General features: G+C 42.2%; 1 pseudogene; it reads left to right on the forward strand.

The window, feature by feature from the left end:
• Positions 1-2,786: 2,786 nt before the first annotated feature.
• LOC105720620 (sal-like protein 4) lies at positions 2,787-22,420 on the forward strand (annotated as a pseudogene).
• Positions 22,421-23,584: the final 1,164 nt, after the last annotated feature.

A 23,584-nucleotide genomic window follows, 5' to 3' on the forward strand; every position in this document is an offset into this window, starting at 1 on the left:
ATGTGCCTTGCTGTGGTGCTTCTATTGGTGAATTTCATTTAGCTATTCATTTGTTGTAGCAAAAAAAGAAAGATTTCACAATAACTACTTCTTGGACAGGGTTAAAGTTCAACTCAGGAAATCTCAAAGGTTGGCTATTAATTTGTTTTCTATTTTTAACCACACTTCATTTCAGAGAATAATATTTTCCTCTGTGTCTGAGTGGTGCTCTAGAAACAGAATTTAGCAATGAAAACATGCTTCTCAAAAGCTCTGCTGCTCTAATGAGCACCTACCCTGAAGGATATGCCCAAGTTCAAAATGTGGAACTCTAAGAATGTAAAATTTTCATCTGTTGTTAATTACCGCTGTATGTATTCAGTTTTCTGAAGTCGGATGGTTTGCAGTAAGACATTGAAATTCTATGTCCAGTAAATATTTGTATACATGTCCCCCACACATGAAGAATAAACAAAATGATTTTCCACTTCCTGTAAATTAAGGTTATTTTGAATTTGAAAATGCTTGAGAAGGAAAATAAGCCTCTAGGCAAAACTGTGAGGCTTAATTTGTACTCATCTTCCTTAGGATTTCCTTTGCGAAGTCAAGAACATGAAGTGCAGGGTCTGGATGTGAAACTATAAGAGTTTTTGGTTGAGTGAAATTTCCATGAGCTTTGGCCTACTCTGTAATTGGAATGTGAAATTTTGAGCAAGTCCATCCAAACTTCATTAATTTGGCAGACCATTATATCTCAATGAAGGATGAACACAATTTGCAATTTTTGACATTGAAAATATTTTACCTTTAGGCCATGAACTTCTTTGGAAAAATTTTATTTCTTCGAAGAGGTGTACTTGATGATAAATTTGGGAGCTCTTACAGACTCAAATGTATAATTTGTAGTTGGTTATCTTTTGTTTATTGATATTATTCCAAAACTTTTCAAATCTTTTTTTTTTTTTGGTCACCACGGAACGGTTCTCATAGATTTTAATCAAAAGTTGAAGAGAAAACTGTGATTTTCAGTGAATTAAAGAATAATTGTTAAACTTAGGGAGTTTCGCTCTCGTTACCCAGGCTGGAGTGCAATGGCACGATCTCGGCTCACTGCAACCTCAGCCTCCTGGGTTCAAGCAATTCTCCTGCCTCAGCCTCCTGAGTAGCTGGGATTACGGGCACACGCCACCATGCCCAGCTAATTTTTTGTATTTTTAGTAGAGACGGGGTTTCATCATGTTGTCCAGGATGGTCTCGATCTCTTGACCTCGTGATCCACCCGCCTCGGCCTCCTAAAGTGCTGAGATTACAGGCATGAGCCACCGTGCCCGGCCAAACTTTTTTTTAAAAAGCAATTGTTAGGTAAGAGCTTAGTGTAATTAAGGACCAATTCCAAGAGTAGAAAAACGAGGTAGAACTAGCCATTTACTACAGCAACTGGAGTAAAAATAGAAAACGAAAAGTTTTTCTGTAGCCTCAAGTACAATTGAGAGAAGTGTTGTCAGCAGGGGCTTAGGTGTGGAAATGGAGTACTTTCTTTTGATCCTCTGGTACTAAATTGAAAACGTTTAGCTGGAGCCTCAAAAGGCCTGACATTAACAGGAGGCTGCCACTCATGAGCTTGAGAGTGGGGTGGGGGTAGAGGTGGGGGAAGAGTTGGGAGGATGTACCTATAAAGACCGAATTAGAGTGAAAAGTAGTGTGAAAAACGTGCCAATGTGAGTGATATACTTATTGATGAAAGGTGGAAGGAGGAGCTAATGATGGTTCTTGACTAAGGCAGTTGAGGAAGTTTCTGTGAGGAGGTGGCATTTTATTGGGGCCTGAAAGAATGAATAAGTAGTTGATAAATATAGGTAAATTGCAAACAATAACGACAGGACCTAAAATTTGTACATTAGGCATTGTACTAAGCTTGTTTAAATGTACTATCTCTTACACCTTCTAAAAACTCCATGGTACATGTAATTGTTGTCCCTATCTTAAAGGTAAGGAAACTCAGGTAAAGGTAATTTGAGCAATATGACACAGGTGCATTTGAATTAAGATGTGTTGATTCAAGCAACTGGGCTCCTTCTAGGAGAGAGGGGCAGTCTGCAAGAAGGAGACACCTTCAGCAAAGAGCCAGATGAGCAAGTTTGGAGAAAATGCAAGGTTTTGTGTGACTTGGATATAGGATATTTGGGGCAATGAAGTGGGAGAAAGAGTTAGAAATGAGGTTGAGGCCAGATGGCAGAGCCCTGAATATTATTCCAAGGATTTTTTTTCTCCTAGCAATGTGGAGACACTGCAGGTTTTTGAGTTGGAGGGTAATGTGATTTAACTGTGATTGTAGGGCAAGTCTGGTAGCCACCTGAAGGATGGATTCGAGAAGGGAGAGTTTGGAGGTTACGGGGACAGTTCCACAACAACAGTGGCACGCAGGTGCAAGGACAAGGAAAAACCAAGTCATGGCTAGTAGGATGGGGCAGAAGCAGAGACAAGGGCCCCTGTGGGAGTGGATAGGATGGGGCAGAGGCAGAGATGAGGGCCCCTGTGGGAGTGGAGCTGGCTGGGTATTGTAATTGGTTGTGTGGAGGGGTGAGGAGGGAGAGTTTCAGTTTCTTCTGTTTGGAATTTAGTGGTATCATTTACATAAGGAGTATAGGAGCAAGAATTGGGGAGGAAGAATATGTGTTGGGGGTTTGAAGTGTGTTGAGCTTGGAATAAATATTCAGATAGAGATGTCCAGTGGGAATTTGGAAAATCTGGGTCTAGGGCAGAGTAAGAGAGTTTGGCAGACACAACATAAACGTAAAAGTTGAACCATGGAAGAGAATGGAGGACAAAAGGGAGACAGACCGAGCTTAGATCCCAGCAAAATGCCTGGATTTAAAGGACTAGGTGAAAGAATAGAAGGCAGTCGGGGAAAATATAAAAGGTGTGGTCAGAAGCTTGTGGGCAAACATCCTGAGTTTATAAGTACTTTGTGGGCAGTGACAATGTCTTAATAATTTGGCTCCTTGGCTTCAGTTAGTGGTGGCTTCTGCATAATGGGAGCCTCATGAGTACTTGTTGGATTGAGTTGCATATTTCTGCTCTGAGGAACTAACAATGCAGTAGGCTTTGTAGAAAGGGTTATGTGTGTCCCTTGAGCTGGCCCAGGAGTGACACAGTGAAGGACAAACAGTCCTCATGACCAATTCCATATTAGTGTTATTCGTATGCTTTTAAATATTTCCTTTTTGCAGATGTAATGATAGGGATTATCAGGCCCAAGGAAACAAACAAGTGGTGTCAAGGTGGGAAACACACACATGCCCAATTACGACACCAGATTTTAAGAAAGAAGCATCCTGGGGGTTGGAAAGGCAGGTGGAGAGAAGCAAGTGATGGATTTAGAGTGAACTATTGACTGAGAAAGCCAGTGACTGTTCTGTTTCTTTAGGTACAAAATGAAGACTCTAATGTCCTTTTCATGACGTTTACTTGACGATTACACTAATTGTTTAATAACACAGGAGGTGCATTTACAGAAAAACTTGGCTGTGATAGTTTTAAAATGGCCTTTCTGTCACTGGAAATCATCATGGACATATTTTATATGAAAGAGTTTGCAATGATAAGATAAAAAGCTTTTCAATGTGTTATTTCTAAATCTAATGAGAAATTAGGGAGGACTGATACAATCCACCAGGCTCCAGACCTCATGGAGAGCTGAGCTAAGGGGCAGGATGGAATATGACTTAAACCGAAGGCTGAGGACAAGGGCTGAAGTGGTGGATTTTGGACATATATTGACTATTGCATAATGGAAGAAAACAGCTGTGACCAGATCTGTGCTTTATTTTCTGCTCTCTGCACTAGAAGGTCTGATAACAGTGTGGTTTACGCCTGAGTGCAGCTGACTCAGGCAGCGTCAGACTTTGGGTTAGTGTTTAAAGGCAGGAGATGATGCTGTTGGCCAGAAGCAATTTCATTTAGGATTAGTGTTGTCAGATGAAATACAACATGCCCACTTAAATGTGAACTTCAGCTAAACAACAAAAATTTTTAGTGTAACCATGTCTCATGCAACATTTAGAACATACATATGCTAAAAAAGTATTTGTTGTTTATCTAAATTTCAAATTTCAGTGGGTACTGTATATTTTTATTTGCTAAATCTGGTGATGCCACATAGGACTGAGTCTTATTACCATAAGGTTGCTTTTCTCTTTTATTAGTGCAAACCAGGATCTGGCCAAAGTGCCAGGAAAACTATTTAACTTCAAATGTTTGGGTTGGTCCTGGAGAACTTCTGTGTACATCAGCTGTGAAGGTGAGGAATTGACTGAGAATTGGCAGGTTTGAAGATGATTAAGATACTCCTGGCTTTGATTTTATAGCTTTTTTGTGGTAAAATATACATAACATAAAATTTACCATTTTAACCTCTTTAAAGTGTACAATTCAGTGGCACTAAGTACATTCACATTGTTGTGCAGCCAGCATCCCTATCCATCCCCAGAACGGTTTCACTTTCCAAAGCTGAAGGTCTGTACCAGTTAAATAATAACTCCCATTCCCTACTCACCCTAGTATCTGGCAATCACCATTCTACTTTCTCTATGAATTATTTGACTAGTTCAGATACTTCATATTAGTGGAATCATACAATATTTGTCCTTTTGTGTTTGGCTTAATTCACTTAGCATAATGTCTTCAAGGTTCATCCATGTTGTATAATTGTATTAGGATTCCATTCCTTTTTGAGGCTGAGTAATATTTCAATATATACACATAACGCATTTTGTTCATCCATTCATCTGTCAATGGTCATTTGAGTCGTTTCCACATTTTAACTATTGTGAAAAATGCTGCTATAAACGTTGGTGGCCAAATATTTGTTTAAGTCTCTGCTTTCAATTTTTTGAATATATATCTAGAAGTGGAATTGCTGGATTATTTGGTGATTCTATGTTTAGTTGTTTTAGGAACCTCCACACTTTTTCCGCAGTGGCTGTCCCATTTCGGTTGTCATCAACAATGCACAAGTGTTCCAATTTTCCCACATCCTCCCCAGCACTTGTTATTTTCTACTTTTTGAGTATTAGCTATCCCAATAGGTGTGTGTAGATGTAATTTTTTTTTTTTTTAGATGGAGTCTTACTCTGTCACCAGGCTGGAGTGTAATGGTGCGATCTCAGCTCATTGCAACCTCTGCCTCCTGAGTTTAAGCGATTCCCCTGCTTCAGCCGCTCGAATAGCAGGGACTAGAGGTATGTGCCACCACACCTGGCTAATTTTTTGTATTTTAGTAAAGACAAGGTTTCACTGTGTTGGCTAGGATGGTCTCGATCTTCTGACCTTGTGATCTACCTGCCTTGGCCTCTTAAATTGCTGGGATTACAGGCATGAGCCACCACACCTGGCCGTAGATGTAAGTTTTAAGGATGGTTTGTGACTTCTACTCCTTGTTTAAATAAAAATAGTTCACTCTTTCTCACTCTGGAATCACAGTGGCCATTGGCACTGGCATAAAATTTTGTATTCACTGCATAAGACATGTTTACAAGGTTAGGAAATGGATTTCCCAGAGGGGTTTTTAAAGGCACTCTGAAAGTAGTATCAAAAATTTCTAGAAAAGTTTCCAACAATGATAGCAGTGTTGGGCTAAGCACATATACCTCTTTTGCTTTGAAAGACACAGGGTGCTTTTCTTTATGCAAGTTCTCGTTAGTTTGCTGAAATAGGCCCTCACACTCAAACACATGCATCATGATTTTGTAGTCATAGCTCATAGACTCACGCAAAGGAATCTGAATCAATTCTTGGAATAGACCTAGTGTTATTTTCTGGATGTTAATTCCCAAGATATTCTGAATTTTCAGTAATAACACCCAGGGTGGCAGTATCAGAGACAGAAGTGAACTCAATTCAAGTTTAGGACAGAATCTCATTACTTTCAAATCCAGGTATTAACCACTTTTCAGAAAATAAAGGATGACTGTTCCTATGGTAACAGAAGCCTTAAAGCAAGAGATCACTCAGCAGCCTGATGTTTTTAGCAAGCTCCACAATGATCTGGCCTTTGGGTGAAGGGAACCAACAGCCAAGGTCAAATGTAGCCTCTGTCACAGGGGTTTTTCCTTTTACTCCACAGTACCCCTTTTCCCCATAATTCTTCAAAAGCAATCAGTCTGGTGCTATCTTCCCTGTCTTCTGGCCTCCCCCAGCCTGTTTCCCAACATCCCAGTGTGTGCATATGTGTTTCTATATCTCTGCATACTCTGTCTGCCCCATTTATCTCTATGTCAATCTGGATTCATGTTCTTCATAGTTGTCTGTGAATCATTCGAGGTGTACTTTTAGCCCAGAATTGAATCATGCCACCAGAATAAAAAAGATCCCACTATTAAATATCTTTCGAGCGGGGCTTTTTGGATTGCTTGTTAAGCAGATCTTAGCTGCTTTTTCTTTTCTTTCATTATGAAAATATTTCCCATGAGTGAACACTTCTGATTTGGGTTGGTACTAGTGGCGTGTCTCATTGTTGTGTCTTTACTTGCAAGTGAGCACTCTGAGCTGCCTGCCTGCATTTTCAGTGGCAAATGCCATGCTATTTTTAGTACCCTCAGTCATACTGAATAAATCCAATCTTATTTACATAATATGTAAGGTTGAACTCCTGGTTTGCTGTGTGCTTTTAATGTCACAAGCAGACGATGATATGAACAATTGCATGCTCAGCATATGTGGACACAGTTTCCTTGTTGAATCAAATAGATTTACTAAGAGAATGAGTCTGATGTGTCAGAGGTTTGCCTAACAGACTTTTGGCAAATCCCCATAAATAATCACCAGTGGCATTACTTTTACCTAGAAATGTTAATTCTTAGACATCTACAAACAGTGAATCATGAGTTTTTCTTGAGACCACGTTCACCTTAAAGTAGACATATACAAATGAAATGTGCATGAAATCTTTCTCTCTCTTTCCCCCCTCCTCTCACAGCATGCATATATTCCGGAAGCACTCATGCCAGGTAAAGGACAAGGATCTTGAATTTAACTATTTGGGCATTAGTTTTTTCTTGACCATAGAAGTAGGAGGGAGAGCATGAAGCCATGATCTTGAGTCAATTGAGGGATAAGGACATGCCATGTCTCCCTTCAGGAGAGATACTTCCTCCATTATATACCCTCATAGCTTTGACTCAAAGACAAGGCTGAAGTTATTTATTTATTTTGAGATGGAGTTTTACTTTGTCACCCAGGCTGGAGTGCAGTGCTGTGATCTCAGCTCACCGCAGCCTCCAACTTCCAGGTTAAGTGATTCTCCTGCCTCAGCCTCCTGAGTAGCTGGGATTACAGGTGCCCACCACCATGCCCAGCTAATTTTTGTATTTTTAGTAGAGACAAGGTTTCACCATGTTGGACAGGCTGGTCTTGAACTCCTGACCTCAAGTGATCCACCTACCTTGGCCTCCCAAAGTACTGGGATTATAGGCATGAGGCACTGCAGACACTATCTCTAGCCAAGGCTGACATTTTAAAATGAAATGGATTGAGTCTTAAATAATCGAAATAAATCTATCCTCATGACAGTGTGTGACTGAAAAATTATGAGGTAGTCTAGGATATCATTTCAGGAGCTTCTCATCCCATAGGAGATCAGAGCTTGACAGGATTGTTGTCGCATTTACTGGAAACAGAATTGTATCGTGTTCAACTCTGGCACGGACAATCTTTACTAATCTCCTTTCGTCTTTTAGTCTGGGTCTACCTTCCCTCATCTAAAAAAGCTCTCAGTGGAACGTCTAGTTATTTCATCTTGGTCAACCAACCATGAAGGACCTGAGGGACTCCAGTCCATGGAAACACTGAGATTAAGCACTGTTGATGAGATAACAGATCCGAGTTCTGAAAAACAAACATTAATTTGTTAAACTTGCCAGGCAAGTGAGCCCTGCGTTTGGGAACAGTTCCCCCCAGCTCTGCTTGAGCAGAGCTAATATATGTTACTAGGAAAGCACAGATGGTTCTGATTAACAGAAGTGGTGACAAGGAAACTGATGGACTCCTAGACCAAGACAGAGCTGCTTTAACACACTCAGCATTCCATCTGTCTTAGGTTAAAGCTGGTTTGTTTTGGCTTTGCAGGTCCTGATATAATTTCAAACAGCAACGTTTCTCGAGGTGGGTGATTTTAAGGCATAAGGTTCTTGAATTCGATGTCCTTGATGCTGATTTGATTTAAAGAACACGATTGTTAAGGCTGTGTCCTTGATGCTTGCTAGCAGAAGCCCTTTAACAGTTTCACAGCATGACAACTGTATGTGAAGGAGGCAGGAAATGCAGGGGAGGTGGGGGAAGCCTGGCTAAGGGTGGCGGTAGACTGCAGAGAGAAACATGTTGAAAAGAGATCCTGGACCACAGCCACGTAAATGTGCTTGTGCAAAAGAATGGAGAGGGGAACGCATGCCTTTGCCTGAAGGCAGGGTGGATATTGGGCCTCCACTGCATCCCCCAAGCTATGCATGGTACCTGGCACAGGGCAAATCCTCTTTAAGAGTTTGCTGAATGAATGAATGAGTGATAGGAAGACGGAGAAAACAGTCCCATAGGAGAACAGTTTAAGACAGTGAAGAATTCAAGGCCTGAGGCTATGGCTGGGAGAAGACGATGAGAGCTCAGGTTCCCTGGTCTGGATCATTCTTTTTTTTTTTTTTTTTTTTTTCCTCCTTGCTTTTTTTTATTTATTTATTTATTTTTTTTATTTTTATTTTTTTATTGCATTTTAGGTTTTGGGGTACATGTGAAAAACATGCAAAGTTGTTGCATAGGTGCATTCATGGCAGTGTGATTTGCTGCCTCCCTCCCCCTCACCCATATCTGGCATTTCTCCCCATGCTATCCCTCCCCAACTCCCGCCCCCCGCTGTCCCCCCGACTCCCCTGCAACAGACCCCCGTGTATAGTGCTCCCCTCCCTGTGTCCATGTGTTCTCCTTGTTCAACACCCTCCTATGAGTGAGAACATGTGGTGTTTGGTTTTGTGTTCTTGTGTCAGTTTGCTGAGAATGATGGTTTCCAGGTTCATCCATGTCCCTACAAAGGACGCGAACTCCTCATTTTTAATGGCTGCATAATGTTCCATGGTGTATATGTGCCACATTTTTCCTGTCCAGTCTATCATCGACGGGCATTTGGGTTGGTTCCAGGTCTTTGCTATTGTAAACTGTGCTGCAATGAACATTCGTGTGCATGTGTCCTTATAGTAGAATGATTTATAATCCTTTGGATATATGCCCAGTAATGGGATTGCTGGGTCAAATGGAATTTCTATTTCTAGGTCCTTGAGGAATCGCCACACTGTTTTCCACAATGGTTGAACTAATTTACACTCCCACCAACAGTGTAAAAGTGTTCCTATTTCTCCACATCCTCTCCAGCATCTATTTTCTCCAGATTTTTTAATGATCGCCATTCTAACTGGCGTGAGATGGTATCTCAATGTAGTTTTGATTTGCATTTCTCTAATGACCAGTGATGATGAGCATTTTTTCATATGTTTGTTAGCCTCTTGTATGTCTTCTTTTGTAAAGTATCTGTTCATATCCTTCGCCCATTTTTGAATGGGCTTGTTTGTTTTTTTCTTGTAAATCTTTTTTAGCTCGTTGTAAATTCTGGATATCAGCCCTTTGTCAGATGGGTAGGCTGCAAAAATTTTTCCCATTCTGTTGGTTGCCGATTCACTCTATTGACTGTTTCTTTTGCTGTGCAAAAGCTGTGGAGTTTGATTAGGTCCCATTTGTCTATTTTGGCTTTTGTTGCCAATGCTTTTGGTGTTTTGGTCATAAAGTCCTTGCCTACGCCTATGTCCTGAATGGTTTTGCCTAGGTTTCCTTCTAGTGTTTTTATGGTGTTAGGCCTTATGTTTAAGTCTTTAATCCATCTGGAGTCAATTTTAGTGTAAGGTGTCAGGAAGGGGTCGAGTTTCTGCTTTCTGCATATGGTTAGCCAGTTTTCCCAACACCACTTATTGAACAGGGAATCCTTTCCCCATTGCTTGTTTTTATCAGGTTTGTCAAAGATCGGGTGGTTGTAGATATGTTGTGTCGCCTCCGACGCCTCTGTTCTGTTCCATTGGTCTATATCTCTGTTTTGGTACCAGTACCATGCTGTTTTGATTACCGTAGCCTTGTAGTAGAGTTTGAAGTCCGGTAGTGTCATGCCTCCTGCTTTGTTCTTTTTGCTTAGAATTGACTTGGCTATGCGGGCTCTCTTTTGGTTCCATATGAAGTTTAAGGTGGTTTTTTCCAGTTCTGTGAAGAAGGTCATTGGTAGCTTGATGGGGATAGCGTTGAATCTGTAAATTACTTTGGGCAGTATGGCCATTTTCACGATATTAATTCTTCCTAACCATGAACATGGAATGTTTCTCCGTCTGTTTGTGTCCTCTCTTATTTCGTTGAGCAGTGGTTTGTAGTTCTCCTTGAAGAGGGCCTTTACGTTCCTTGTTAGTTGTATTCCTAGGTATTTTATTCTCTTTGTAGCAATTGTGAATGGCAGTTCGTTCTTGATTTGGCTCTCTTTATGTCTATTATTGGTGTATAGGAATGCTTGTGATTTTTGCACATTGATTTTGTATCCTGAGACCTTGCTGAAGTTGCTTATCAGTTTCAGGAGATTTTGGGCTGAGATGATAGGGTCTTCTAGATATACAATCATGTCGTCTGCAAACAGAGACAATTTGACTTCCTCCTTTCCTAATTGAATACCCTTTATTTCTTTTTCTTGTCTGATTGCTCTGGCTAGAACTTCCAGTACTATATTGAATAGGAGTGGTGAGAGAGGGCATCCTTGTCTGGTGCCCGATTTCAAAGGGAATGCTTCCAGTTTTTGCCCATTCAGTATGATATTGGCTGTTGGTTTGTCATAAATAGCTTTTATTATTTTGAGGTACGTTCCGTTGATACCTAGTTTATTGAGAGTTTTTAGCATAAAGGGCTGTTGAATTTTGTCGAAGGCCTTCTCTGCATCTATTGAGATAATCATGTGGTTTTTGTCTTTGGTTCTGTTTATGTGGTGAATTACATTTATAGACTTGCGTATATTGAACCAGCCTTGCATCCCCGGGATGAATCCTACTTGATCATGGTGGATAAGCTTTTTGATGTGCTGTTGCAATCGGCTTGCCAGTATTTTATTGAAGATTTTTGCATCTATGTTCATCATGGATATTGGCCTGTAATTTTCTTTTCTTGTTGAGTCTCTGCCGGGTTTTGGTATTAGGATGATGTTGGTCTCATAAAATGATTTGGGAAGGATTCCTTCTTTTTGGATTATTTGAAATAGTTTCAGTAGGAATGGTACCAGTTCCTCTTTGTATGTCTGGTAGAATTTGGCTGTGAACCTATCTGGACCTGGGCTTTTTTTGGGTGGTAGGCTCTTAATTGCTGCCTCGACTTCAGACCTTGTTATTGGTCTATTCAGGGTTTCGACTTCTTCCTGGTTTAGGCTTGGGAGGAGGCAACTGTCCAGGAATTTATCCATTTCTTCCAGGTTTTCTAGTTTATGTGCATAGAGTTGTTTGTAATAATCTCTGATGATGGTTTGAATTTCTCTGGCATCTGTGATGATATCCCCTTTATCATTTTTTACTGCATCTATTTGGTTATTCTCTCTTTTCTTTTTCATTAGTCTGGCTAGTGCTCTGTCTATTTTGTTGATCTTTTCAAAAAACCAGCTCCTGGATTTATTGATTTTTTGAAGGGCTTTTCGTGTCTCTATCTCCTTCAATTCTGTTTTGATCTTAGTTATTTCTTGTCTTCTGCTAGGTTTTGAGTTTTTTTGATCTTGCTCCTCTAGCTCTTTCAATTTTGACGATAGAGTGTCAATTTTAGATCTCTCCTTTCTTCTCATGTGGGCACCTATTGCTATATATTTTCCTCTAGAGACTGCTTTAAATGTGTCCCAGAGATTCTGGTATGTGGTGTCTTCGTTCTCATTGGTTTCGAAGAACATCTTTATTTCTGCCTTCATTTCAGTGTTTATCCAGTCAACATTCAGGAGAAAGTTGTTCAATTTCCATGAGGCTGTGCGGTTCTGGGTTGGCTTCTGAATTGTGAGTTCTAACTTGATTGCACTGTGGTCTGAGAGACTGTTTGTTATGGTTTCCGTTCTTTTGCATTTGCTGAGGAGTGATTTACTTCCAATTATGTGGTCAATTTTAGAGTAGGTGTGATGTGGTGCTGAGAAGAATGTATATTCTGTGGATTTGGGGTAGAGAGTTCTGCAAATGTCTATTAGGTTTGCTTGGTCCAGGTCTGAGTTCAAGTCCTGGATATCCTTGTTAATTTTCTGTCTCGTTGATCTGTCTAATATTGACAATGGGGTGTTGAAGTCTCCCACTATTGTGTGGGAGTCTAGGTCTCTTTGTAAGTCTTTAAGAACTTGCCTTATGTATCTGGGTGCTCCTGTATTAGGTGCATATATATTTAGGATCGTTAGCTCTTCTTGTTGCATTGATCCTTTTACCATTATGTAATGTCCTTCTTTGTCTCTTTTGATCTTTGTTGCTTTAAAGTCTATTTTATCAGAGATGAGAATTGCAACTCCTGCTTTTTTTTGTTCTCTGTTTGCTTGGTAAATCTTCCTCCATCCCTTTATTTTGAGCCTTTGTGTATGCTTGCTTGTGAGATGGGTTTCCTGGATACAGCACACTGATGGGTTTTGGCTTTTTATCCAATTTGCCAATCTGTGTCTTTTGATTGGGGCATTTAGTCCGTTTACATTTAGGGTTAATATTGTTATGTGTGAATTTGATCCTGTCATTTTGATGCTAGCTGGCTGTTTTTCCCATTGGTTGATGCAGATTCTTCATTGTGTTGATGCTCTTTACCATTTCGTGCATTTTTGGAATGGCTGATACTGGTTGTTTTTTTCTATGTGTAGTGCCTCCTTCAGGAGCTCTTGTAAAGCTGGTCTGGTGGTGATGAAATCTCTGAGTGCTTGCTTGTTCTCAAAGGATTTTATTTTTCCTTCACTTATGAAGCTTAGTTTGGCTGGATATGAAATTCTGGGTTGAAAGTTCTTTTCTTTAAGGATGTTGAATATCGGCCCCCACTCCCTTCTGGCCTGTAGGGTTTCTGCTGAGAGACCTGCTGTAAGTCTGATGGGCTTCCCTTTGTGGGTAACCCGACCTTTCTCTCTGGCTGCCCTTAGTATTTTCTCCTTCATTTCAACCCTGGCGAATCTGAAGATTATGTGCCTTGGGGTTGCTCTTCTAGAGGAATATCTTTGTGGTGTTCTCTGTATTTCCTGGACTTGCATATTGGCCTGCCTTGCTAGGTTGGGGAAGTTTTCCTGGATAATATCCTGAAGAGTATTTTCCAGCTTGGATGCATTCTCTTCGTCACATTCAGGTACACCTATCAAACGTAGATTAGGTCTTTTCACATAGTCCCATATTTCTTGTTTACTCTGTTCATTCCTTTTTACCCTGTTTTCTCTAATCTTGCCTTCTCGTTTTATTTCATTGAGTTGATCTTCGACCTCTGATATCCTTTCTTCTGCTTGGTCAATTCGGCTGTTGAAACTTGTGCATCCTTCGCGAAGTTCTCGTGTTGTGTTTTTCAGCTCCATCAATTCGCTCATATTCCTCTCTAAGTTGTCCATTCTCGTTAACATTTTGTCAAGTCTTTTTTCAAGGTTCTTAGTTTCTTTGCATTGGGTTAGAACATGTTCTTTTAGCTCACGGAAGTTTCTTATTATCCACTTTCTGAAAGCTGATTCTGTCATTTCATCACGCTCATTCTCCATCCAGTCTTGTTCCCTTGCTGGTGAGAAGTTGTGCTCCCTTGTAGGAGGAGAGGTGTTCTGGTTTTGGGTGTTTTCATCCTTTTTGCGCTGGTTTCTTCCCATCTTTGTGGATTTATCCACCTATCGACTTTGTAGTTGCTGTCCTTCTGATTTTGGTAATTTTAAGTCTGTAGTAGCTGAACTCATAAACCCCCTTTTCTTCCCCCTAGGTGGTCTGTCCCAGGGAATTAGGGCGTTATGATTTTCCACTGTTGCAATGGTTTTCCCTGCCCACAAGGTGGCAGCCTAGTCACACTCAGCCTGCAGAGGCTTCGTTGAGCTGCTGTGGGCAAATTGTCCTGGGAACTGCAGGGTGTTTCCCGGTGGGTGACGCCCCTCCACAGAGCTGGACCGTCCCGTGTTCAGCCGTGTTTCCGGAGGTGTCCTCTTTGCCCAGGAAACTCCTGGGTTGAGTCCCTGCCTCAGCTCCCCTTGCTGGCCCAGAGGGGATCCGGTCTCGCTCACTCTGCACAAGGGGCCGCTGCTCCCTGCCTTGGGTGCAGGCAGAGCAGCCGCGCCAGTCCAACCAGCGGCGCTGGCAACCCGTGGAGCTTCACCACCGGTGAATCTCCTGGTCTGTGGGCAGTAAAAATCCGCTGCCCTGTGAGCCGCTGCATCAGCCAAAGCAGCGGCTCTGAGATTCGTGGCGTGCCCTTGCCCGGGAATGTCCTGGCTTGAATCCCTGCTTCAGCTCCCCTTGCTGGCTCAGAGGTGATTCAGTCTCTCTTGCTCTGTACGTGGATCCGCCGCCCCCCACCTCAGGGCGTAGGCCGAGCGGCGCGCCGCTCCGCTCAAACCAGCGGCGCTGGTGACCCCTGCGGCTCCTCCTCCTGTTAATCCCCTGGTCTGTGGTCAGTAAAAATCTGTCTGGAAATGCGGCGTCCACTCACCCTCTGCGCCTTCTTTCGGAGCTGCGATCCCGACTTCCTCCTAATCGGCCATCTTGAAAACCTCCTGGATCATTCTTGAGACACATACTTCACAGCTCCTAGCCCCTCATACATGCACACCAAGTAGTGACTGTTGTCAGGGTGAACTTTGCTCTCACAGAGGAATTGTAGGGAGGAGTGAGGAGTGGAGAGGAGAAATCACCAGACTCTAGGTTCCCGAAGGAGTTGATGGAAAATAAGTGAAAACAAGTCCCCCTGTCTTTTTCAAACCACTGTATACTTAACCTGCTTCAGCTAAACCCTTCAGACACTATCTCTAGTCCTTATAGCAAGGCTCTGAAGTTATGGTAGCAAAACCCATATTACCAACCAATGAGGGAGGGGCCTGTGACTTCCCTAGGCTCTCATGGATGACAGGGACAGGCTGATGGCATAGCCCACTCTGTCTTGCTCTTTGACGCCCTTGTTGCCACTCTCACCTGAAGTCCACAGGCAAGGCAGGATCCAGAGAGCCCTTTGTGCAGGCTGCCCTGAGTGTGACATTAAGTGAAGAGGATAAGGGCTTCCCGACCTTGGTGCCTGTGAGGTCAGGGGTCTGCTGTTCCAGGGTGCTGGCTGCTTCTCTTACAGGTGGAACACAGAGTGGGTGAAAACTCAAGGAACCAAGAACTTCAGTTCTTCATTCTTTTCTTGTTTTGCAAAAAAAATTTAGTGGAACTTGAAAGCCTCATTGTAAAATTGACTGAATGAGAATTGCGCTAAGGTAATTTTGAAAAGGAGGAATACTCCACCAGGAATGTGGGGAGTATTTTGGCTCATCGTCTTATTTTAGATATTAAAAAAATCCACGAAGCTAGAGAATGAAACAATATTGGCACGTTTTTAGATGGCAATTTGGTATATTTGTCAAAATTGATGATAAATAAGAATTTTATTTTTAAGAACTATCCTGGAGGAAAACTAAAAATGTGTATATAGATACAGAGTATTAGGATGTTCATTGCAACCTTGTTTGTGAGAGTTTAAATGTAGAAATATTTCAGGTTTCCATCAATACAGTAGTGCTTAAGTTAATTAGGATATGGTCACACCACTAATACCAGGGAACTGTTAAAAGAAATTAAGCAGAGTCAAATCTGCTCACTTGAAAAGACCTGAAATATATTGGGAATAAAGGAATGGAAAAAGCAAGTCACAAAACAATATTGGGTACTTAACGTTACAAACACATTGGAAAAAATTTGGAAGAATGCACACAAACAATTTTTAGTGATAACTGTCCGACCTGCCCGGACTCTTGTAACTTGGACCCCAAGGCGCGACCGAATTAGATCAGACAAAAGAGGAGTTCAGGAGTTCAGGCTTTATTGGAGAGTCTCCGGGTGGACTGGACTCGTGCCGGGAAGAGTCAGCAGTCTCACACCGGCTTTCTTTGTTCGGCGGTTTTTATAGGGGTAGAAGGATTGGGGGAGTGGGAGAGCTGATTTGGCAGGTGGCAATAGGTCAGGCTGGCTGTCGGGGAGGGGGGGGGATGTCTGCCGGGCGGGGAGCTTGTCGGGCCAGAAGTTACTGGAGAGCTGATGGGGCGGATGGTGATTGGTTCAGTTGGTTGCCCGGCCGGAAGGCTGCTGGAATCCGGCCGAGCCAAGGCGGTAGACAGAGTGAGATAAGGGACCCTCCTTGTGAGGGAGGAGGGGCTTTCCTCATCCGGAAGTTAGGCACTTTCCATGTGGCTGGGAGGGGGGGTGCCCAAAGGTCCTCCACCAGACAATAACATCGCAATTAGAGAAAAAGTCGAGGGAGAGTCTTACTTTTTTGATATACTTCTGTGTGGTCTTCCTCTTTTATAAAGAGCATATTCATGTGTTAATTGTATATTTAATAAAATGATAGAGTGGGGAAACAGAATCTGGATATTTGGGAAACGAGAAAGACAGACAACTTAAAGATAATTTCAGGTTTAATCCTACAGGTGGGTTGACATGAAATTTAATGGACTAGATAGAACTCATTGCTATCACTGGTATGGGACACTTATTTGAAGGCAGAATATCCTTGAGCCCTAGTTAGAGTCAAATTTTTGTGGCCAAAGAGATCAATAGTGCCCCGAAGTATTCTGAGAGCAGTTAAGAATATGTTTATTACAGTCAAATTAAATGGGGTCTTGGTGGCTATGATCGAGGAAGTTAGTACATGAAGAAAGGAAAAAAAGCAATGGGGTGAAATTGCTGCAGCAGAAGTAAGGAAGACAGCATCCTCTGGAAAATATCAGGAGGCTGTGTAGCACTGCAGGTGGGTAAGAGGAGAGTGCTATCTGTCATAGCTGCTATTAATGTAAGATCATTCTCTGATCCAGGAGAAACATAGGCTAGATGCCTTCTAAGAAAATTAAAATATAACTTAATTGCCTAGTAAAAATTATGAATATGATAGAAGCATGAAGCCTAAAAAGAAACATTTCCTCTTCATTCCTGCTTCTCATTCCATACCCATTCCCATTAATCACCACTGTTAGAGTTTGGTGTGAATTCTTCTAGCACACTTAGGCTCATATATATGTACACAAACACATAGAAGCACACACACAATAACATGTGTGCAGAATTAAAAAAAAACCTAAATATTTTACTAATGCATTCTCATTCTGAGCCTGTGAGAATGAGAATGCATTAGTAAAATATTGCAACAGGAGGCTGTGCCCACAGAGCTGGCACACCAATTTTTGGAGCTCTTCCTTGCCTTTCTTTGTGGAATGCTCTGTGGCTGCTCTGGAGAGAATGACTCTTCCCTAGTGTTTTCACCAGAATGCTTGGGAAAGCAATGCAGGTGGTTATAAGTGTCACCGAGGGGGCAAGTGTTGATTTGGATTTAGAAGAAATGGGATGCAGAAGTTTTAGATTTGGGTAATTTGTAGTGCAATGAGGTTAAGAATTTGAGCTCCAGGAATCTGGATTTGAATATGGGTTTTCACATTATCTATATAAGCTTAGGAAAATTACTTAACTGTTTAGAACCTCAGTTACCTCGCTTATAGAATGGGGGTAGAATGGTGCCTACCTTATTACAAGGGGGTTCTGAGGACTAAAGATGCAATGCTTACAAACTGTTTATCACCTTGAAAAGCAAGTGCTGTATGCTCACTAAAGTAGGCTGCATTTATTTTATTTTATTCCTGTTCCAGGTCACTTTTAGGTCACTTGTGAATACTGAGAGTTCTTTTTAGTCCTTCTGAAAATTGCTTTTCCACAGGCTTAACTTGCTTGCCTTTATTTTCTGATCTAATATTTATGCACATTTTCTACTTTTAATCTATCATTTTTGCTTCAATATGCCAAGACTCCCACACGATATTTTGAAAATGAACCAAGAACAAACCAAAATACTTTACACACAACTTCTTGGACTTTCCTTAAATTGAATTATAGCTGATCATCTTTTGCATTTTTTTTTTTTTGAGACAGTTTTGCTCTTGTTGCCCAGGCTGGAGTGCAATGGCATGATCTTGGCTCATCGCAACCTCTGCCTCCCAGGTTGAAGCAATTCTCCGGCCTCAGCTTCTCTAGTAGCTGGGATTACAGGCATGCGCCACCACACCTGGCTAATTTGGTATGTTTAGTAGAGATGGAGATGGGGTTTCTCCATGTTGGTCAGGTTAGTCTCGAACTCCCGACCTCAGGTATCTGCCCATCTTGGCCTCCCAAAGTGCTGGGATTACACGTCTGGTCCTTTTTTGCATTTTTTTAAACAACCTCATTTCTTGGTTGATTTAGTGGCACAATTTTCCAAATGGATATTCGGTTTTTGATGTCATGGGCTAAAGGGTTTCCTTGCTTTCAGACTTGTGGATATTTAACTGTCTTTGTGCTTGCTGTGGCTAGTTGACTCTTGACTCTCTCAACCCATATAGAATTGTCATATATTAATTCAATGTTAAATTAGATTATGTCTTAGTTGCACATCTAAGTGTTCCGTCTATTTATTTATTCAATGAATCTTTATGAGTGTCCCTGAGTGTCAGGAATTGTACTATGTTTCAGGGATAGAGTGGTAATAGAGACAGCACCTTCTTCCATGAAATGTAGAGTCTAGCAAGGCCTATATACATTAAATGACGAATTATTAATGTGATATGTTCTGCTGGGTGATGCACTGTGAGAGGGACGCAGGAGAGCCTCCCTGAGGAAAGTGATACTGATATGAGATCTGAAAGAGGAATGAATAAAGTGAGGAGTAGACGAATACTCTATTCAGAAGCAACTGCCTATTCAAAGACCTGAACATAAGAAAAGTCTTGTAGCATTTGAAGAACTGAAATAAAACTAATGATTGGAGTGGAGAGAGTGAGGGTGTTGAGAGCTGAGGTGGGACTGAAGCCATATGAGGAATTTATTCCTTCCAGGAGTTTCTCTGACTGGTTTCTGATAACAAGTGGTTACATAGTCTAGACTGTTTCTAAGTTCAGCAGTGAAGACAGCATGTTTGAATCTCCTTGAACACAGCAGTATTTTACTGCTCTTTGGTGACTAATGAAATTTTGTCTCTGGTCAAGTAATTGGATTCTTAGCATGACACATTTTAATTCAAGTCAAGAAGACAGAAGTATTAAAGACTAGTGAGTGAGTGCCTCGGGTTTATATAGAAATAGAAAGGACTTGGAACTAGAGTCTTTGTTCTGAATGGTCTTTCTGGACTTCATCTTTGTCTTTTGTCTACTTTTTGTCTTCTTAAACTTTGTCTAAATGTTGTCAAACAGAAAAACAGAGCGAAAACATAACAACAATAGATTCTGCTTCAAAGCTGCGAAGCTCCAGGCAACTTCAATGCTTCACAGTTAAAATTTTTCTTTCAGTAGCTGCACTTGAAATCATTTCCAGCACCAGCAAAGGGGTGGTAAGAGAGTCATGGTTTCCAAGATCCAATTTTAAGGCATGTGGAAATAGGATACTACCTAAGAAGGAATTCTTTTATTCTATGTAGATTTTGAAAGCGTATTTTTGTTAGCTAAAACCCCTGACTGTTTAGAATAATGTGATTTAGGATAATCAATAGATATATTTATAGAGATAAAATACTATAGAGAATATCTGATATAAATGTTTAATTCGTTCTTAGTAGTATGTATAGAGTTTCACCTATGGTTCTGTGTTGTCTTACTCAAAAAGCAGAACAGTTTCTTTCATAGAAAGAAAGCTACCAGTTCCCAGGTGCCCACTCCTATTCTTTTTAGGGAATCATAATTTGTTCTCCTTGGAGGCCAGATTTCTCAGTGAATTCTCCAGTATGCTCACAGCTCTCCCTCCAGATATTTTGAGAGCTTGGAGTCATAGTCCTGCATTTTAAAGGAAGCTGTGAAAACCCACATGAGCTCTCCTTTTCCAGCTGTAGAGAAAACTAAATAGTGTCCCAAGACCACTGTTGGTTGAAGAGTCTTTTGGATCTGAGTTTTCTTCTGTATTCTGCTGTGTCCTCTTGAAAAACTAATACATTAGCAGAAAATAAAGGACATTGGCAGAAGGATTTTCAATGTTAAGAACTGGCCTATGACAAAACTGGCCATTTTACATCTTTGTTATATTTATAGGTTTACTTTTCTGATATTTATACTTTTGATTTGCCAGGCGCGGAGGGGGCAGGGCAGGGGGGATCGGGAGAAGGTGGCAGTCAGGAAGATTTGTGCAATAATGGAAAACCTTTAATAAAGATGTGAATTTTGTTAAAGAAAGATTCTCAAATCGCAACATGTTCTTGGCAGTGCAGAAATGTATTCTCCTGGGGACAGAGGGAGTATCCAGATAAGTCAGAATGGAAATGAGCAGGGAAGGTGGGTAAATTTCCCAACCCTGGAATTTTGTGGCTGGGAGAGCTGCTCTCCTGGCGCCTGGTTCCTCGCATCACGTTGAGGCTCCAGCAGGTGAAACCCCAGGACATCACCTCCGAGGAGGACCAGGGCAAGCAGCTGACCCCGGAGTTTGTAGATGCAGCTCCTGTGGTGTGGGAGCCTGGTGCTCCAGTCAGCCATCCAGGAAATGACGATGAGGCTAATGAGAACCAAGCCACAGCAAATTGGCTTCGTCAGGAGAAGACACAAGTCTGTAAGACATCATGTGTGAAGTCTTTAGCATCTCTGAGTCCTTGGAACATAAGAAAAATTGCACTAAGAACCCACCTGTCTTCATCGTGAATGACGGCGAGGGTCCAGTGCCTTCAGAAGACTTCTCGGGAGCTGTACTGAGCCACCAGTCACAGTCCAAGTGGTGAGGATGGTCACAGGGAGAGTGGTGGCAGCTCAGGGGACATGAAGGAGATGGTGCGGAGTCTGTGATGTATCTAAAGATGGAGACGGCCTTGCCACCCACGCCCCAGGACATAAGCTATTTACCCAAAGGCAAAGTGGCCAACACTACGTGACCTTGAGGGCACTACGGGGCACCAAGGTGGCGGTGAATCAGCAGAGTGCACATGCCCTGCCTGCCCCTGTGCCTGGCACCAACAGCATCCCCTGCGTCCCCCAGCAGATCCTGTGTCTGCAGCCGCAGAAGCAGCTACAGCAGGCCCAGCTCCCGGAGCAGATCCGCATCCAGGTGAACACGTGGGCCTCTCACGCCTGCACTCCAGGGGGGTGGATCCGACACCCTGAAGATCTTGGGCTGCCACATGTCCCAGCAGGTTTATACAGCTGTGGCTTTGCTCAGCCAGAAAGCTGGAAGCCAAGATCTATCTCTGGATGCCTTGAAACAAGCCAAGCTACCTCACGCCAACATCCCTTCTGCCACCACCTCCCCAGTGCTTTGCATCCTCAGGCCCGGGCTCAGTCGCTTCCAGAGCCCTTTCTCCACTGTGGCGCTAGGCCCATCCAAGGGAAGGAGAAGCCACCGAACACCTCTGTGGTAGATGTCAAACCCAATGATGAGGCAGTCCTCTGCAAGTTCAAGTGTCAGTGCTGTAGCAAGGTTTTCGGGGCTGATAGCTCCTTGCAGATCCACCTCTGCTCCCGCACTGGAGAGAGACCCTCCGTGTGCTCTGTGTGTGGTCATCACTTTCCCACCAAAAACGACATTAAAGGTTCACTTTCGCCGACACCCCCAGGTGAAGGCAAACCCCCAGCTGTTGGCGAAGTTCCAGGACAAAGTGGCGGCAGGCAATGGCATCCCCCATGCACTCTCTGTACGGTCCCCATAGATGAATTGAATCTCTCTAGACAGCAACCCTGTATTTGCAAGCCCCTCTGTAGGGCTACCTGAGAATCCCTCTTTGGAGACTAAGGACCTCATGGGTGGCCCCCTTGCCAAGCAACCTGCAGCCTGGACCTTCTCCAGAAAATGAGGGTGGATCCACACATCCTGGGGTGGGACCAAACCATAATTCCCCAAGGACTGGTGGCTTCCAAGGGAGTGGGACCATGGACTCCAATGAATCTCTGATTTGCCACCGAGTCTTAAGCTGCCAGAGCTCCCTCAGAATGCATTACTGCACCCACAACAGGGAGAGATCATTCCAGTGTGAGATCTGTGGCCAAGCCATTTCTACCTAAGGTAACCTGAAGACATACCCCGGGGTTCACCGAACCAACACATCCATTAAGAGGCAGCATTTGTGCCCCATCTGCCAGAAGAAGTTCGCCAGTGCCGTGATGCTGCTGTAGCATATTCGCCTACTCCAAGATGGATGGCTCCCAGTCAGGTATCAGTGCAGATGTGGAAAAACCAGGTGTTACTGTCAGCCTTGAGTAAAGGAGAAGTTGCATGGAAGGAGAAATGCAGACAGAGTGACATCTCTAGAATTTGCTTTCTTATAAGAACTCATCTCCTGTTTTGTTTTCCTTACTGATGTGCAAATAATGTTTACGCTGGTTGTGATCACAACCTCAGGCAAGTTCTGTAATCACAATTGTTGCTGTATGTTGCTTTACAAAAAACTGAAAAATAAAAAAAAATTATACCAAAACACAGACTTTTTTTTTTTTTAATTTTGAAAGCTTTGTTACTGTGACAAACTGTATACACAGAACCTTTTTACAACCTAGAATGACTTTTTCCAAAGACCATTACCTCTTTCAAGGTAGAACCATTGGAACTTATTGAACAACAGTGGAAAAGACAACTATATAGCTTAATTGAGGGGAGGGGGTAATGAGACTTCTATGGTAACTGTATTCAGGTGTAAAGACAAGGTCTGTCATGTGTTTAGGGACCTGTTTTATATGCCCCAACCCTGTCCCCATCTTATTGTTTGTTTTTTTGAATGTAATTTAAAAAAAAAAACTAACATTGTAAAATTGTTTCAACCTTAGAACCTTAAGTAGGATGGCCTCAAGTGGACTTACATTAGTCCTTAGGGAGTCAATATGTGTGTTAAATACATAAAATTCAGTTGGAGCCTCAAGAGTGTCAATGTCCTCTTCATACTTCTTAGATGCCTTCTTCTTCCTGAACTCCAGAAGAGGAGGCACCTGAGCAGGGACTCTCAGATGACTTAATTTAGTACCAATGCCTACTCTATTAAAGATCTGTGTTTTCATTCTTGAGAAGAAACTCATGGAAGGGGGCATGTTTCCTATCACAGGTTCATATACTCATTTTTTTGTTGTTGTTGATGAGTTTCCTTCTATGACTTATACCTAATAATTATGAAGATTTTTTTGTTTTCTTGCTGAATATTTCATGAAGGTTATGAAGTTAAAACAGGCAAGTCCTGGGTGTGAAAGCTTTAATTATCTGCCTCATTTTTTTTTGTTTTTTGTAGCCATAGGGTCTGTTTTTCTATTTTTTTTCTTTTTTTTAGACGAAGTCTCTCTCACCGGCCCAGGCTGGAGTGCAGGGATGTGATCTCGGCTCATTGCAACCACTGTCTCCCGGGTTCAAGCGATTCTCCCATCTCAGCTTCTCGAGTA

The sequence above is a fragment of the Aotus nancymaae genome, unplaced genomic scaffold (assembly GCF_030222135.1).
Source record: "Aotus nancymaae isolate 86718 unplaced genomic scaffold, 86718_ANA_hifiasm-v0.15.2.pri h1tg000014l, whole genome shotgun sequence".
Lineage (NCBI taxonomy): Eukaryota > Metazoa > Chordata > Mammalia > Primates > Aotidae > Aotus > Aotus nancymaae.